Source organism: Cervus canadensis, chromosome 16, assembly GCF_019320065.1.
Source record: "Cervus canadensis isolate Bull #8, Minnesota chromosome 16, ASM1932006v1, whole genome shotgun sequence".
NCBI classification, from domain to species: Eukaryota; Metazoa; Chordata; class Mammalia; order Artiodactyla; family Cervidae; genus Cervus; species Cervus canadensis.
In genome coordinates, this window is record NC_057401.1 from 4,438,615 (window position 1) to 4,452,412 (window position 13,798).

Here is a 13,798-nt window from a genome sequence, read left to right on the forward strand (position 1 = left end):
ACTGATCACTGCAACTCTGAATTACAGCAATGGATGCCTCTGTACTGGGGTATCTACAAACCACTACCTTGTTTATCTTCCTGATACAACACTTCCTGGAACACATCACTGCTTGCCCCAGAAACTCAGTAGTTCTCTATGATCTTTGTAAATCATGAGGTCCCTGATTCTAATGGGTACATGCTGTTTGGAATGCTGTATGTTACGTGTTGTAAGCACAGCTTGTCAGGGTCACCAAAGGTCCCATGCACCGCAGAAGATAAGAATGACTGATCTGCAGATTCTGTCCCATTTTCTCACTCAGCGGTTGAGGCCTGCCACATCTGCCCTCAAACCACCTTCGCAGCCTCTCTTTTCACAACTTTCCTCAGTGACCTACTGGTTCTAGCCACACTGTTTTCATGTTCTCAAGCTAATTAGCTTTACTTAGCTTTTCCTGCTTCTTACTATACCCTTCATTAATTCAGAAGGCAAGTTAGTAAACACACGATTCAGTGAACGTTGTTCTGGTTTCTTGTCTCCACTCAGCCGTTCTCTTCATTCTTTCTGATGTTTTCTCTTTGAATGTCCAGCTTACAGATCCTTGCACTGTGTTTCCTGGCCACAGTGGCTTCACAGTGATCTCTTCTGTCCTACGGGTATTTGGCTCTGGAGGTTTTGCCATCCATTCAGTGCATTGCCTTGAATTGTGAAGCACTCATGCCTTTAGTTTGATTAAATACCTCTTGTAGTTAATCTCCTACAATAAATATATACATTACACATAAAAGTAAAGAAGGAATTATTTTGTGAATTTATCTAGAATGAAAAAGATAAAAATGATACCTATTCTTTGCTTAAAAAAATGTATTCACTCATTCTTCTCTGAACAGATTTCTTGGTTCTAGTCTTAATATTTTTCTGTTTCTTCATTCTCTATCTTAGCTGAAAGTAGCCTTGTGATTCCTTTATTTTACAAAATGAGAACATGGACCCTTTGGTCGAGTTCCCCAAAATGGCTGTTTCATATCAGAGAGACGATTAGAATATGTGCTTCTTTAATTCACTCCAAAATCAGACCACAAGTCTGTGCCACTGAACATATTGCTCCCTCACATTGATCTTAAACTGGTATCGCTGAACTTGAGGCAAAATCATCCCCTCTATGTGGTTTTTCAAAAGTGAAGACTCGTTTTCCTCTTTTGTGATTGTTCATTTGTCCAGAAGGGTCTAAACAATGAGGAAGTCTCACAGTATGCTCTTCATAGAAATTAACACACACACAAAAAATCATTTCATTACTTCAAATATTCTCAAGAAAAATTAATAATCTGCCTGAAACTCGGGTCTATGAAGAGGGCTGTTCCGCTGGCTTAAGTAGGAGAAGAGAAAATGATATCAGATTAGAGACAGTTTTTCTGAAGGGCTTCCCTCGGGACTCAGTGGTAAAGAATCCACCTGCCCAGTGCAGGAGATGCAGGTTCGATCCCTGGATCGGCAAGATCCCCTGGAGGAGGAAATGGCAACCCACTCCAATATTCTTGTCTGGGAAGTCACATGGACAAAGGAGCCTGGCTGGCTACAGTTCATGGGCTTGCAGAGTCAGACACTACTGAGTGGCCGAGCACGCACACAAGGTTTTATGAAGCCAAGGAAGAAACTGGTAGCTCTGGCCATTACCCCTGCCTGGGCTGCTCTGGTTGTTTTCCTTAATACGTGGTAAAAACAAAGCCCTCTAATTACATCTTCAGTTAACAGTTTACAGTGTCCTGCCCTAACGGGTCCCCCAGCAGTCTGGTGCTTTCCACCATCCAGGGCAACTGGCCTACCCAGTTTGCCCCAGGAAGACTTAGCAGCAGTCTCATGTCCATGTCTGGGCACCTTGGCCCCGGGGCCTTGAGAAACCTGTCGTCTAATCACCCTGCACTGTGGATTCTCCTGGGTGTGCCCACCAGTTTGGAAAATCTCAATAGCCCATCTGGTCTACCTATGGATTTTTCAACCTTCAATCTTTGTCAGATTTGCCTGCCACAACCACACCTCATCTGAATTTAACTAGCCCCTCACTCCACTTGCACCTAAATAAACCTCTTCTGGCACATGGTGGGTCATAACCAGCTTGTTTTCCCACTAACTCAGTGCTTGTGTGGAAATTACCTCTTAAAGAGGTAATTTTTTTGTTTAATTTTCTTTTTTTTTTTTTTTAAATTTCAAAAGTAAGCATATGTGACTTTATTTATAAAACATTATAAAATCAGCTTTACATGAAGGAGTTCATGAGACCGCTGTGTGAAGATACCTATTTTAAATGCTTGCTAGCTCTGCAAAGGTGGTGTTGCAGCTTTAAACTTCTAGAAAAATTCTCCTTTGTCACCTACACTTGGGGTGGCAAGAATGGTGAGCCATCTCGAGTACCAAGCAGCCTGTTGTTGAGGAGTTTGACATAGGGAAAAGCCTGCCTGCCTGTGGGAGCCTGGCTTCCATGTTGTCAAAGGAGAAGTGCAAATCCAGGTTCTTGAAAGCCAAGTGAACTTGTCAGACCCCAGTGCAATTGGTTTCAGTCCACTCCACTCTTCTTGCTTTCTATAACACTGTCAACCAGGACTTGGGCTCCTTGGTTTAGCGTTGTCCTTGGTAACCGGACTTCTTGTCACAGCCTTGCCGGAACCTTGTATTTTAACTAAGCCCACTTTCATTGAGGCATTTATGGAGCACCTGTATATAGGGTTGGCCTAAAAGTTTGTTTGGATTTTTCCACACCATCTTACGGAAAAACGGGAACAGACCTTTTGGCCAATCCAATGTTTGAAATGATTAGCCTGGTTGACTTTCCTGGTGTTACCCTTTTGTTCTCCTGAGGATGGTGGAAAGGCCCAGTTACTGGAACGGTTTTGTTTTGCAGGTCACGGAGAGAACTCCTCTAGCTGCAAAATCACCTCCATACCCAGACCACCTCCTTGACGTGCCCACTGTGGCCATCAATTGCCTTAAACGTTCACCCACATTTGAATATCTTTTTCTATAATGCAGTATTTTTTTCCTGTCACCTTTTTTACACTTTGAATGATGTGCCTGTTTAAGCTAAACTGTGCTGCCTCTGTAAAATCTTTATGTACTCTTCTGAGCTGGAAAGTGCTGGTCTTCTGAGAAATAACGTTACTCTCTCCTTGGAACCGATGGATTTGAAGATGGCTCCTGCCTGCTCACAAAATGAGAATCCGTGGAGTGTTTAAAAAACTGTTACATGACAATAAGTCTCCAGTGGGGCAGTCATTAGGAGAACACGTTTTCCAGAGAAAATCTAACCCTCCAGAATTATACCAAAGTATTTTCAGGTTGAATTTCTTATTTCTGCCATTTGTTGGAATAAATTATTTTTCTGCTTTCTATGGAAACCTGGTTTTGGTGTTTGTTAATTGAGCTCATTTCTATCTCTAGATAAGGCCTTTTTGAAAAATCATTTTGTACTTCCAAACTTAGCTTGGATGGATCAGCCTGGTTGTGTAGTTTGAGATGACTGAGGAATCTGGTAAGTACATTTCTTAACCATCCAATAAACATCTCAGTGCTTGCTGTAGCCACTGGAGGAGTCAAAGAAGTGGATATTGGGTCCCTGCAAATTCAAGAGCTGGAAGGCTACTGGGAGGTAAGGTTGGTATACATAGAACTAGAGATCAAGGCCGTGTTTCACCATTGTCCAGAAACACATAGTCGTGATGCCGAGCAGGTAGGGGGCAGTACCAGCCACAGGGACAAACCAGAACCAGCCGTTCCTTGCACCATTCCCTATAGGAAATGGGACGGAACAATCAGGTGGTTAAAGGAGCCTGGGACAGGGACAGTCATTGTGTGTTTTAGTAGTGGGCATCTCAGTACTTCAGTAACTTGGGGACTATATTAGATTTAAGAAATTAAAAATGAAAATGGATCTAAATTTTCACCCGTTCATGGCTCTTTGACAGCCAGCCAAGAATGGATTTCCTGTTTTGCAGTTTGTACTTTTCTTTTCCTCCTAAACTGTCTGAACTCATTGCTTTGCTATTCTTATGACCAAAGAGAGTTTCAAGTTGATGTGCCTCTCCTGCTTTCATTTCTTTCTTTTCCTTCTTTTCTTTCATTTTAAACTTAAAGTTTTCCCTAAGAGGCAACTCCATCCTTTACATTTGCAGCAAACAGGCGTCTTTAGGTAATTTCATGGAATCCAGAAAACACTGAAGATTTGATGTCGAAGGACCATAGTGATACCTGCTACCCCATCATTTTATTACAAATAAGGAATCTCAGCCCAGACAAGGAGGGTTACCTGCCCAGTTTAAGGGAGCCGGTCAGGGGCAGACAAGGGAGGAGATCCGTGTTTTCTAATTTCCACTCTAGAGCACTTCTTCCTTGCACCCTGCCTCTCTCAGTGTTCCACTGGCCAGGAGCCGACTCTGGGGCTTGGGAGGGAGGGAAGAATTCTGCCTTTGTGGATGACCAAGCTGTCTCCCATCAGAGCAACTTATTTGACCCTTCATTGTTATTTATCATCTAAGAAAGCAATGCTGGTGGTTACTGTGGGTACATAAAAGGATGCCACAGTCTTTGAGCCCTGATCACGGTTGGGGGCGTGTGACCTGCGTGCAGCTGTGTAACCAGATTCTTTGAGTCAGGCCCTATTGCCCAGCATTACTGGTGGTCAGTCTGAAACCTTTTGAGCTCCCACCCCGGCCTGCTTCCCCGCAGACCACCGTGAGTTTGAAGCTGAGCCTCCCTCCCGTTGTCCCTGGTGTGGTGCTTTCTTTGAGCGGTGCCTTTGCCTGTCCTGACTTCAGCACGGAGTGAGCTGTAGGAGCCTGTGGGTCCAGCTCAGCAGCCCTGCGCTGTGGCGTCCGTGCAGCTCCTGGGGGGCTCTTCTCATTCACGATCACAGTTGGACACATTTCCGATTTAATGGCAGAGTGGAAGGCAGAGGTCATGACCTTGGCTGATCCAGGTCCCTGAGTTCTGCCTTGTTCTGTCACTTCGTATAAATCCATTTTTGTACTTCTGGAGGTTAGACATTAGTGGAGCAAGCTGGATTACATTGCTTTTTGCGTTCGGGCTCGCTTGCCATTTGGTGTGATCTAATTCCTACAGAGAGAGGTGAGGAAGATTTGTGTGTTGCTTGCACTCACAGCAGGGATGTGAGCACGGAAGGTCCTGCAATGTGCCAGAGAGGTTTGGAAAATCCTGCTCAGTAAGCTCTCAGGGAAGGTAAAGGCCCTAATAAGGCAGCAGCTCAGACCTGAACCTAGAGGGTTTTCTCCAAACCAAAGCCCTACTGAAGCCTCAGCATAAAGCCTATGATGAAGAAAGGAACTCATTTCCTAGCCAGATTGGTGATCAGAGACACCTCCTTCCCGCACCCTACCCCATCTCAAATCTACCCCCACCTCCCACTGAGAGACAGATTTCAAGCCCTTAACAGCCAGGTTCTGTGACTCTGTCACCATCCAGCTGTATTACTGTCACTGAAATGAAGGAATGATGAGATCCACTCAGATTTTGTGGGCAAAATTCAGTAAGTTCCCTTGGCCCAACAAGTCACTTAGCCTTTGAGTCTATTTCCTCATGTATGAAATTCTCAAGAATATTAAATGCAGTTAATGTATAAACTCAGATACCTCCTCCCTAATAATCAAACCATTTTGTTACAGCAACTCAGGCAGAATCCGAGATGAACACCTGCGAACACTTCTTCCCTTGAGAGTGCCCTTGCTCCAGTGCGTGCCAGGGCCCAGGTTGGAAGGAGCACCATCCAGCCCTTTGAGAGGATACTGGGGTGTTTCTTTCTTCCCAAGTCTGGCCCGGTGACCATGGTGTGGCCTAGAATGATCATTAGACTAATAGAGGGCCTAGCTTTGCAGTTACTCCATCGCTTTCTAGTAATGTGGCTTTGGGAAAATCATTTAATATCTGAGCCTCAGTTTTTTCATCTATAAAATGGTGATAATACCTGCCCTTTTCTGCTATATGAGGTTGTTACCAAGTGAGGTATTGGTGGTAAAGATGATTTGTAAATTATGATAATACACAAAGGATATATTTTGAAGAAATGATGAAATCCCTAGGACCCACTGATTATATTTTTCTATGAAGATAGGCCCCAGAGGGGCAGCTGACTTTTTTTTTAAACATGTGGTTTCCCTTTTGTTTAGTCATTTGTACTTGGGTTACACAAAAATAAAAGGCACACACCAGGCTCCAAGCCTGATCTCTGAGCAGGGCGATGGATCTCTTCGAAATAATCATAGCATAAGTGTCTAGACCACATCCTTCCTGCCTTTCCAGGCTCTACCAGGTCGTATACCAGAACAGAAGAATTTCTGGCATGCTTTTGAAGATGTCATCTGAGGGTCGTTGGTTTCTTTTAACACTGTTTTCATTGTTTTCCTTAAACATGTAATGATGTCTCTACCCTTATCACTGACCCAACAATTTTTTGTTATATATTTCTTGGGTGTTGCTTCAGAAGTAGCACCTTTTTGTTTATTTCTTCTGGCCAGTTTTTTTTTGTTTTGTTTTGTTTTTCTGTTGTTTTTCTGTTTGTTTGGGTTTTCTTTTTCGTGGTAGATGTTCTTACATGTGGATGCAAAATTATTTTAAGCTGTTGCTCAGACTCATAGAAGATTTGGCCCTGGATTTTGTCTTCCAAAAATTTGAAATCAACTGCTCCTTTTAAAATTATATTTAAATTATATTTTAAAATATATGTCCAGCATTTTAGAATAGTTTTGTCCGCATTCCTCTATGTAAGAGTTCTCTTCTGTTTGAAGAAGAGATGTATTTAAAATAGTGATGGACTCTTAAGCAAAAGTTGTGTATTACTTTTTCCCCTGTTTCTTCAATTTTCTCTCTTAAGAATTGAATGTATGAAATTTATTGTAGGAATAATTTTTCTCAGGAAAAAAAATGTAAAGTGCTATATCCTGAAGAACACTTATCATACCAGAGTTGATCGAAAGCAGCCTTAATGCTCAACAAAAGGAGATGCTCACATAAGCCGTGCTGCATCCAATAAAGGAATATCCTGGTGCATTTAATAATCTTTTCCCCAAAATATATGCTTAGAAAAGAAATTGAAAAGACAAATAACAAACTATTAACATTGCCTCTGGATGGTAATTGCAAATGATTTTAATTTTCTTTTTCCTTTTCAGCATTTTCTCCAATGAAGCTATTAATATTTGAATAAAAAGAAGAAAAAATAAGTTTCTTTACTAACAAAAGATAATAGGGTATTACGTCAAGGTGGGGGGGGGGGGGAAGCCCACAGGATTTCAAACTTACGTGCATAGAAAGAAACCTGATAAGAAATAGGCCAAATTGTTGCTCCTGATTATTTCTTTTACAGCTTTGTGTACTTCCAGATTTTTCACAAAGAACATGTATTTTATAATTGGAAAAAAAATGATGTTTTGCAGGGGAACATCAGAATAGTGTTAGTACTTCTTCAAACATCATATAACACAGGCACGCCTGCTCAAACACACACACACACACATCATTTTTTTTTAAGAGTAATTCAGGGCCAAGGGAAATGAAGTCAGCTAGGTTTGTTAAAACACTGAAGCTATTCTGAATCAATGAAATCCATGAGTTCACACAGCACTTCTGATTAAATGTTTGCACCATGCAGGACGGAGTGCAGCACATTCAGCTGAGGAAATGCCAGCCTCCCTTTGTGTAGGTGCTCACAGTGACAACGTGAGGAAGTGAAAAGGGAGCATTGATTTTGATTCTGCCCACATAGAAAAGTGGAAGCCTGGGGTATGCATGTTCTGGGGTCCCACACGGGTTAGAAAAAGCCCCACTGTTCTTCCACTCCCAACCACTCCGAGCAAGCCTTTCATTCAGACTGTGGTGCTGTTTCTGTCTAAACCCCCTCCTTGTGAAATGTATTGGCCCTTTCTTCCCTAACTCCCACTACTTCCCAGCCAACTCAAAACAGGAGTATTCAGCTGAGGATGCTCAGCACCGAAGCCGGCTACCCACCTGAATCCAGCCAGGCTTCTATTTAAATTGCCGTCAGGATTTTGAAACGGTTTCCATAGTTTTTCTTCACTGTCCAAAGTGTAGTACTGCTGTGGGTGCCATCCCAAAAGGGAACAAGAGGAGCAGATGTTTTGTAGAAGTGCTGTGTCGGGAAATGTGAGTTAAGCTAAGTGTGACTTTGCAAACCACATAAGGTTTTTGGCAATGTTCAACAGGCATTTTCAGCTGCTAGTCTTTATTCTGCTCTTAGCTGCTGAAGACAGTGGTAAACAGAAGAAATTCAGTTCCTGACCTCCTAGCAATGGACCTCAGTAGAGGTACTGGACCTTAGCAAGTACAGATTGCTGGTTAAGTTGACTAGAATCACTCAGTAAGTGGTGGAGGAAGGCTTTCTAAAGGAAATAACCTTTAAGGGGAAACCCAAAGGATGACTTAGAGCTAGGCAAGCAGGAGTGAGTGAAGTGTCCCAGGCTGACAAGTGATGAAGTTGTTGCCAGAGTCTAGGAGAGAAGAGGTGTCCTGGATTGTGGAAACAGGAGTGAAATGACGTCAGAGAAGTAGCTGTACTGGGGCCATAGCTACTAGCACAAGCACATGGCTGATGGATGTTGGTGGGGTGCGGAGTCAGGGATCACTCTCTGGTTTCTGCTGGGTGGACCATGGAAACTTTCACTGAGATTCAGGGCCATGATGAATTCAGTCACAGACAGAGTTTGTGGGTGCCTGAGGCATGCATGTGGAGCTACCTGGTGGGCACTTTTTACATGGGCCTGGAGGCTGAGGAGGAGGACCAGGCTCGAGGTGGGGACGCGAGGCACCAGCATGGAGAGACCTGAAGCTGTGGGTGTGGCTGTGGGCGTGGGCGCCGAGAAGAGAGTGTGTAGAATGTAGGCTGGGGACCTGAGAAGCACCCCCACTTTAGAGCTGGGGAGAGAAGTAAGTGGGACACAGCATCCCTTCTTTACAGTTGGAGAAATTGAGGTCAACAAAGGTTACATGACTTAAGCAGTTCCACCGAGAAGTCCCATCAAAGTCTCATTCCAAAGGTTTTTGCCCTTTCAGAGGGTGTGGTTACAGGGCCTTGAACTTTCCCTTCCTCACTTACCCACACCCAAGCCTCTTCCCATCTCTGAGGTCTGGGACCCTTCTGCAACTGCTTCCCGCCGCCCCCCCCCCCCCCCCCCCCCCCCCCGTTTTTGCCGTCATTGTTATCAGTCCTATTAAGTTGCATAAGCAAGATGTTCTAAATGCTTCACATATGTTAATGCATTTAATACCCACAATAACCCAGCTAGATAAATACCCCGATTATCCCTATTTTACAGATGAAAACATTGAGGCACAAGGCCACAAACTACTGCTTAGAGGTAACGGGATTCAATCCCAGAGGCGTCTGGCGGCAGGGTCCCGGCCTGCCACTGAGTCTCCATGGCATTTTGTCCCAGGATAAATTTCCTTATGTGGCCTCCTTGAGGCCTTGCAGTCTTAGCTTCTTCACCATGGTTTGTTTCTACATCACCTGTGGTAAAAGAACAGCCCTCACCCACACCTGAGTGTCCAAGGGAGGGGGCACACAGCCTGCTGTTTGCTGACATTTCTGAAAAGCAGGGTCAGAAGTGGGGTTTTCAGGCATGACGTCTCGTGTGCACCAGAGTGCAGGTCTGGGCAAAGCATCGTCCCCTCTCACCTCCCTCTGCCTGGAACATCTAGCACCCTTTAATCCCAGTGTGCTCACCCTGGAGTCAGCCCCGGGGAGTGCTCTCCTCCCTAAATTATGGCCACTCTCGGTGTCCACAGCAACTGTGGCTGACTCCTGTCATCACAGCTGTTATAATTTACGGGTCTTCCCCCCAAGGCCCCCAGCTGCAAAAGCTTTGCTGGGCAGGATCTCTGGCGTGTTCAAATGTTTGATGTCTACGAGCTTGCTCAGTAAGAATCCTATGGGCAGCCAGCTTTCAAATGCATTTTTTGTAAGTTCCATTCTTGAGAGACTGCATTTGCTTAAAGCAAAGGTACAGCTAGGGCTGTACCTCCGACCTAGGGCTCTGAGGTCTTGGTGAGCCAGCTGGGTGGGTGTGGGACTGTGCAGTCATGCCATGTCACGCGGAGAAGGGTCCTGCCCTTGGCTTACTGCTGTGCTCTCGTCGTCATGAAATTCTTAATTTTTGATCAAGGGGTCGCTACATTCTCATTTTGCACTTGGACCTGCAAATTGTGCAACTGCTCTATTGGTTGAAGTAGTGTCCCTCTGACCTCAAGGGGTCCTAATCAGAGTATTACACAAATAGCTGCACATCCCCTGAAATCACCAGCAAAATTAGATTTGTGTATACTTGTGTGAGTTTTTCTGGGGAGCAAGTCTGGCTTTCATCAGAGCTCCAGAAAAGTTCAGAGCCATTGTTACTAATAATAACAACAATAACTAACCTTCACTTAGGTTTGTTGGGTGCCAGACCCTAAGGACCTTACTGTGTTGCCTTACACCTCAACCAAGTGTGACTGGGTTGGGGCAAGGCGAAAAGCAGTATAGTACATTTCCCTCTTTTCTAATACTTACTCCCTACTTCTCTGTTCCCCAACCAGAGGAGAGAAGAAAACCACTGACCTGGTCGTCTCTTCTGTGGAGTTGGCAGGAGCCTGAATCTTTTTATTACTTCCTTTGCTAGGAGGAAAGAGGAACTGCCCCAGACTTTGTCCTGATCCCCATTTGGCTTCATCTGCTGCTCCCAAGTTCCCCAAAGGCGACTTCTGCTTTTGTCAAACTGGGAAGAGGTGATGGGGCAACATGGGCAAGAGGCGTCCTTCTGTTGAGGTGACTGGTTGCCAGGGCACCAGGGAGCCGTGGGAGCCAGCTCTCCAGGACTCCTGCAGTCAGAGACCGGGCTGAGTGCTGGCCGGAGTGACGGCTGCACCACCGAGGTTGCAGGGAACCCCAATGCTCTGAGGGTCTGTATAGACAGGCAGGCCGCCCTGCAGGAGCCTAGAAGGGCACTGAGTTACAGGGATAGATTAATGGCACTGCCCTCCTGACACAGGATAGAGCCCACAGCTGGCATTCAGGTTTGTTAATGTGCTCTGTGCTCGGTGTGACTTGAGTGTGAAGGCAGGTACATTGCACGCATTTATCTTGTGCACCCACTCTTGCCTGGACTTCGTGAAAATAGGCTGAAAACTAAACACTGATGGCACCATCCCTGGTTTCGCTGTGTCATGAAGGATACTGTGAATTTGTGCCCGTGTGCGTGTTTAGTCGTGTCCAACTCTTTGCAACCCCACGGACTGTAGCCTGCCAGGCTCCTCTGTCCATGGGATTCTCCAGGCAAGAATACTGGAGTGGGTTGCCATGCCCTCCTCCAGGGGATCTTCCCTACCCAGGGATCGAACTCAGGTCTCTTACACGGGTTCTTTACCACTAATGCCACCTGGGAAGCCCTGTGAATTTGTAAGGGGAAAAAAACCTTGGATACACAGGACCCCCTAAATTCACCCTCACCCTCACCCTCTCTGAGCTTTTTATTACTTTTTTTTAGCGACCTCTCTGGACTGTTTACTTCCTGTGTTTCAAATCCAGCTTCAGTTTTACGCCCAATTGGACCTTTTGGAATGCGATTCTATTTGTAGTTCAGCAAACTGCTATCTGGCTACACGTCTTGGTTCCTGCTTCTTATCAGTCTGTTCCTCCGCTTTGTTTTTATCCTCCTACTTCTGGCCTCCCCAACAAGAAGGTCTTATTGTACCTGGCCTTTGGGAGTCTTTCCTACAACAAATGCTAGATTGTTCTCATTCCCTCGCTTCCTGGTTTGCTATCAGTAACAGTGGCTGATACTAATTGTATGTTCAGTACAAAAAAAGCAAAATCAAAGCAAAAAAACAAGAACCCCACAGGAATTATTAGATGTCCTAGAAATTTTCAGTTTTAGTGAAACAGACAAAACAATTTTGATGGAAATGCTGCTGTGAAAGATAATGGTGTCCCCAAACAGTCTGAGTTGCTTGCTGCCCTCTCTAGCCATGCCACTTTCTTTCCCTTCTCTGCTGCTGCTTCTCTGCCAAGAGACTTCCAATCATGTTTCTCCCTGGAAGGTGGAGGAGGAGGAAACCAACACTGTTGAGTACCTCTGAGACATCAGGCCCTGCATTTCATCCTCAAAATCAACCTGTAAGCCGGTGATGACAGCAACCAAGGCACAGATAGATTAGGAACTTGCCCAAGTCATTTAACAAGCAAGTGGCCCTGAAACACTTATGTATCATGCTCTTAACAACCAGGTCAGGGCTTCCCCTCTTATAAACTCTACTGAATTGTCAGCTTCCCAAGTCAAGTCTTCACCACTTTCTGAGTTCCTCCAGGGTAGACACTGTGTCTTCCTGAACACCTTAGGCACTCCACAAATGTCAGGTTTTTGTTTTTTTTGTTTTTCCTTTCTCTTCCTTTATCCATCACTAAGCAAGCTTGAATCTGCTAAGGATGTGCCTTGCATTCTCCATAATTCAAGGATGTATTAGTGTTTATGCCTCTTGATTAAATAGAATAACATCAACAGATACATTACAAATAATGCAAAGCAGTGAGTATATTAAATTCTCAGTGGGTGGTAGAAGGAAGGAGATTAATGAAGGCAAAATAGATATGGTAGGGACTTCCCTGGCTGCCCAGTGGGTAGGCCTTCATCTTCCAGTGCAGCTCTCCCTGATTGGGGAGCTGCGATCCCACATGCCAGAGCGGTATTCTAACAAATTCAAGAAAGACTTTTAAAATGGTTCACGTTAAAAAAAAAAAAAAAAAAAAACTCATTTTTTTTTAAAAGGGAGATGTGATAGAAACAGACTTCATAAAAGATGTGGGATCTTAAGGCATGGAGGTTGAATAGAATTTGGATATTAATTTGTGCCTTCTGACCACAAGCTCCTATCCTTTGGCAGATGTGTTCTGGGATTTGGAGAACGAGGAATCAGGGGAAACAAGTAAATGGTCGACTTACGGAAGTGCATTTGGGGCTGAACTTTTGTGCTTTCTGAGAGAAGTAAGAAACCGAAGCTCGGAACTGTAAAGAACACTGCATTCTATTAAGAGGCTGAGGCAATGGGAAGAACTGATCTTTCCTCTTTCCCCAAAGAATATTTTTAGGAGGGATGAAAGAGGAATGGGTGTCAATTCCCAAGCATCAATTTATATCTCTTTTAGATTCTCCCTGAGCAACACTCCACTTTCTCAGGAAGAAAATCAGTTTTCAAAAGTGTCCGAAGGACTCAGCTCTTCCTGGAGATCTTCCAGTGTTGAGTTAATTAATCTCACTTCCGAAGCTGTGAAATCTTAACATATCACACAGGTCTGGAGGGTCTGGAAAGAAAACACAGATTCAAAAGGATAACACTCATTTAGAAGATGTGTGCATGATCTGCAGGCCGGGCTCAGTCTGTGCTCTAATGAAAAATTAGAGTGCAAACTTCAGATCAAAAGGAGAGTTAGGACCTATAGCAGTTATTTTAACTCTTTAGGAGGACTGAGAGAAGGACCATAAAGAACATCTGGTTCTAATCCAGTTCCTCCTGGTGAAGAAATTAGAACCCAGAGAGATCGAGCCCCTCACTCTGGGTCTCACAGTTGGTGGTAGAGCTCCAACTGGGGTCTTGGCACCAACAATAGTGGTTCAAATACCTTAAGGTGTAAAGTGGGTGAAACATCTGCATTCACAGTGTCTCTGGAAGGATACGGAGAGTGTGGGTAACTGTGGTTGGTTCTGAGAAGGAGACATGAGGGGCCAGGGAACAGGGGTGGGAGAGAGATTTAACATTCACTAAATAC

General features: G+C 44.5%; 1 protein-coding gene across 1 annotated transcript in view; it reads left to right on the forward strand.

Moving 5' to 3' along the window:
• Positions 1-3,374, forward strand: part of ATP6V0E1 (ATPase H+ transporting V0 subunit e1) — a 28,115-nt gene extending 24,741 nt beyond the window's left edge. Inside the window, exon 4 of the mRNA XM_043488672.1 lies at positions 2,882-3,374. The gene's annotated coding sequence lies outside the window, so the exon portion shown is untranslated. The remainder of the gene's footprint in view (positions 1-2,881) is intronic.
• The last annotated feature ends 10,424 nt before the right edge of the window (positions 3,375-13,798 follow it).